Source organism: Bison bison, unplaced genomic scaffold (assembly GCF_000754665.1).
Source record: "Bison bison bison isolate TAMUID 2011002044 unplaced genomic scaffold, Bison_UMD1.0 scf7180017864469, whole genome shotgun sequence".
Lineage (NCBI taxonomy): Eukaryota > Metazoa > Chordata > Mammalia > Artiodactyla > Bovidae > Bison > Bison bison.
The window spans coordinates 3,787,443-3,791,783 of record NW_011495030.1 but is presented as its reverse complement, the minus strand read 5'-3'; the positions used below and the strand labels follow the sequence as shown (position 1 = coordinate 3,791,783).

The 4,341-nt window shown below is 39.8% G+C and overlaps 1 protein-coding gene across 4 annotated transcripts in view; it reads right to left on the bottom strand.

Moving 5' to 3' along the window:
• The window catches only part of DOCK8 (dedicator of cytokinesis 8), a 233,762-nt gene that overhangs the window by 223,386 nt on the left and 6,035 nt on the right, over window positions 1–4,341 (bottom strand). The gene's annotated exons all lie outside the window — the stretch shown is intronic.

The following is a 4,341-nucleotide window of genomic DNA, read 5'->3' as shown; positions in this document are numbered from 1 at the left end:
CTCATAGAGGGCAGCCCAGTAGGCTCCTCTGTCCCTGGGATTCTCCAGGCAAGAATACTGGAGTGGGTTGCCATTTCCTTCTCCAATGCATGAAAGTGAAAAGTGAAAGTGAAGTCACTCAGTCGAATCCGACTCTTCGAGACCCCATGGACTGCAGCCTACCAGGCTCCTCCGTCCATGGGATTTGCCAGGCAAGAGTACTGGAGTGGGGTGCCATTGCCTTCTCCGTGGGCAACTCTAATTTGCCTCCCTAACAACCAGGGCCTCAGGGTGGTAACTTCTTGGTGAGACTCCAACTTCTCCTGAGTGTTCAGAGTACACAGCACAGAACTGACTGTAGAGAACACAAACAGTTCCATCCAAGAAGGTGTCTGCTCCGTCCTGAGAGTTGCCCCTGTGAAACCACAAGGCAAAGGAGAGACTTGGAGAAAAGCCTTTCTACTCCAAGGACATTCTTCTCAGTTTGTCTAAGTTGAGGTATGAGACAATAGAGGAACTACATCTCCCTGATCAAATGGGAGAATCCAGCCCAACCATTCTGTTCTACCAAGGCCCAACTGGGGCCTTGGGAAGGGAAAGGCTACCCACTCTAGTATTCTGGCCTGGAAAATTCCACGGACTGTATGTATAGTCCATGGGTCGCAAACAGTCAGAGATGACTGAGCAACTTTCACTCACAAGTAGCCCCATAAAGATTTTTGAGGAAATATCATACCCTCTTGCTACCTTCCCTAATCAACTGTCCAGGCAATGAGAAGATTTCTTTATTCTGTGCTTTTAAAACCATGTAATTAAAAATAAATATGTTATCAACTTCATTGCTTATTTGAGGTCAAATGCAAATCATAGGTACATTCATCTGATGGAGGAAAAAAGGTTTTTGAAAAATTTCCTGGTCACTGCAGGAAATGAGTAATGTGACTGTAATGTAAGGGGTGATTGAAAAACATTACCAGAGTGTATACATCTAAATAACTATTGTTCTTTATAAATTTACACAAGAAGTGCCATGTGATTTATTCAGATAGAGCTGTTTTCTGTAATCACTTTTGAAAGTCCTCCTTGCAACAGCTTTCAGAGCCATCTGAAGAGTAATCTAAAAACACGGCTCCATTTAACTCAATCGAATATTACTTAATTTAACAGACTTGCTTAAATGCTAATGATTGTGGCTCATTCCAGAAACTACATAATATATTATTTATTGATATGTACAAACAAACACACACACACATACACTAAGCGTACAACCTGGAGATAATCCTGGCCTCTGAAGGAGAAGGGAGAACAGAACTGGAGAACAGAATACCGGAGGACTTCAAATTTATCTGTAATGTTCTAGTTTTTCATTTAAAAATATCTAAAACAAAAAGAACCAAATGTTAACGTGTGTTAAATCTGGTCAGTGGGCCTTAGGTACTTGCTATATTATCACCTATATAGTCTTTATTTTTGAAACATTTTAAACAAGAAAAAAATAGATTCTCTGTCAAAGGGAAAAGATTTTATACCACTGAGTTTATTTTTTAAAATAAATATACTCAATTCTCTGAGCAGAATCCTAAAAGGATTTTCAAAATGTTTTGGAGAATGCTAGTATCGTTAGAATAAATGGCACATCCCTAAAGAGGCCCACTTTGAAGGCACAACACCCAGATGAAGGGTTAGGAGGCAAGGGACAGCTCCATCTTTTTCTGATCCATATTGTGAGTTACTGTTTTGTTCTTTGCCAGCAATATCATGACTTGCTTGGCTCTGTATTACCAAGGCCCGGCACAGCACTTGGAACATAGTGACCCTCAATAGCTGGAGTGAGTAAATGAATGAAAGAATGAACTATCAAACTAACCAACCTAGGATTTACAAGCCTACTAACTTATTGTGCATCAGAAAGTCAAGAGATAGGAGGAAGAAGAAGGGGGTGATTATTTACAGTTCTGCATTTCTCAATCTAGTTCCTCTTTAGCCTAATCTTCTGCTATTTTAACATTTGGCTTCTCACAGGGAAGAACAGTTAAAATTATCAGTTGTATAATGAGAATGATTTGAGAACTCCTGAAGCCTTCTGAAGTTTCTGAGCAGAGTGATACTAACATGTTGTAAGCCCCAAATCCAATCCTAGAGGAAGAGGAAACTCCCAAAGCATGAAAGAAGTCCCTGTCTCTATACTGTGATCCAAGGGAAAACACATCCAGTGAGCTATGTCAGGGGCTTCCCTTGTGGCTCAGCTGGTAAAGAATCTGCCTGCAATGCAGGAGACCTAGGTTCCATCCCTGGGTTGGGAAGATCCCCTGGAGAAGGGAAAGTCTACCCACTCCAATATATTTGTGAGGAACACAGACCTTGATTTTCTATTTGTTACTTCCTTTAAAATCTCTAGTTTATGTAAAGGATGGGTAAATGGAATTAGATCGTTAAGAAAAGTAAAAGTAAATGAAAGTGTGGCCAACTAGAGTCTCAAAAAGAAGCAAGAAGAACTAAGTTGCTAGAACACTCTACCTTTACAATTAATCCACCTATTCTCTGTACAAAAAGAATCTCTCACAGAAAGCGAGAAAGACAGAGATTAAAACCGTCAATAGTTATACATAAGGCAAAGGAAAAAGGAGAAATGCACAACTATTTTAATCCCTAAAGAATGACTTCAGAGGTCATACAGGGATCTGGGAGAGAAACTGAACAGGAAACGGTAAGACATATTAAGGAGAAAGGGTCAAGATTTCTAATAAAGATTTAAAGGAATGATAAAACCAGGCAGGGGTGTGAATGTGAGGAAATGAGAGCTCGTAGGGCCAGTGGCAGGAATGTAAAGAGGTATTACTGAACTGGGAAACAACTCAGTCATGTGTATCAAACGTCTGAAAAACATTTCTTTCCTTTGAGCAAGGAATCTCACTTCTAGAAATGTGAAGGAAGTACTTGCACTAACACATAAAGATGTATGCATAAAGCTATTCATCAAGCTATGTACATTATTGTAAAAACTTGGAAAGCATCTTAAAACCCAATCATAGAGAATTAATTCAATAAATCACTGCATACTAATCAACACAATTTTACACAGCCTATGTAAATTATAATGTAGCCCTACATGGATGAAGAGTCGCTCATATTTAAATTTAAAAATACAGCATAAAACAGGATGTGCAGTATGATCTTATTTTTGTAAAAATGGAAAGATGCATTGACACATCCAAATATTAACAGCTGTAACTAAAACAAATTTTTGCTTGTTGTACTTTCTTACTTTTAATGATGAACACAGATGAAAGAACAGAACAAAGATAAAACACTGGTTCTACCATTGCCATTTCTGATTTTCTAATCCTGCCTTTGATCTGAACACAGTGGGACACGATATAATGATCTTATACCCTAGGCCAACTTTACCAATTTATTTGATTTCACTGAACCCTGCATACAGATGTCTTCCTATATATTTTCAGAGATATTATTCTGTTTTTATTCTATGTACCCCAAACAGCAAAGTGTACTACTATAGTGCAAACTCTAGAAGCACAGGAACTATGCATAACCACAGTGTATAAACTCTTGTATTTTCCTGGAGCCTAGAGAACCTTTGTTGGAGAAGACGATGGCACCCCACTCCAGTACTCTTGCCTGGAAAATCCCATGGATAGAGGAGCCTGGTAGGCTGCAGTCCATGGGGTCGCGAAGAGTTGGACACGACTGAGTGACTTCCCTTTCACTTTTCACTTTCACGCATTGGAGAAGGAAATGGCAACCCACTCCAGTATTCTTGCCTGGAGAATCCCAGGGATGGGGGAGCCTGGTGGGCTGCCATTTATGGGGTCACACAGAGTCGGACACAACTGAAGTGACTTAGCAGCAGCAGAGAACCTTTGTATCTACTGACTGGTAACAAATCAGACTGAACATTTGTGGGAACAGGGATAGCACATTCCTGTTGCTTTAGCCACTTATTATTGACCACAACAGCAATAAGCACCTGGTGTACACCACTGAAAAGAACTAAGCACTCTTTTATCTTAGCATTCTCCAGCAAGAACTCTGGGTATTGTTACATCCCTGCCTGTTAGGAGGAGGGAAGGTTGAGGTGTTTTTAACATTATCTCACTCCATCACTAGCTCTGTGTGGAAAGCAGAAATGGGAGACCTGGTTCCCTGAGCTCTCCCTCTCTTCCTAGGTAACCACATGATGTAATTATATTTTCTTTTCTATGCTAAAGTAATCATTGGCTCTATACATACATGTGAATTGTCAGAGCTCAAAAAACTCTAATTGAAAAGTTCACCCTGGCAGAAGGTTCTTTCAATTGTACTAGATTCCTAAAGTTCATGTGGGGCTTTTCCAAGAAT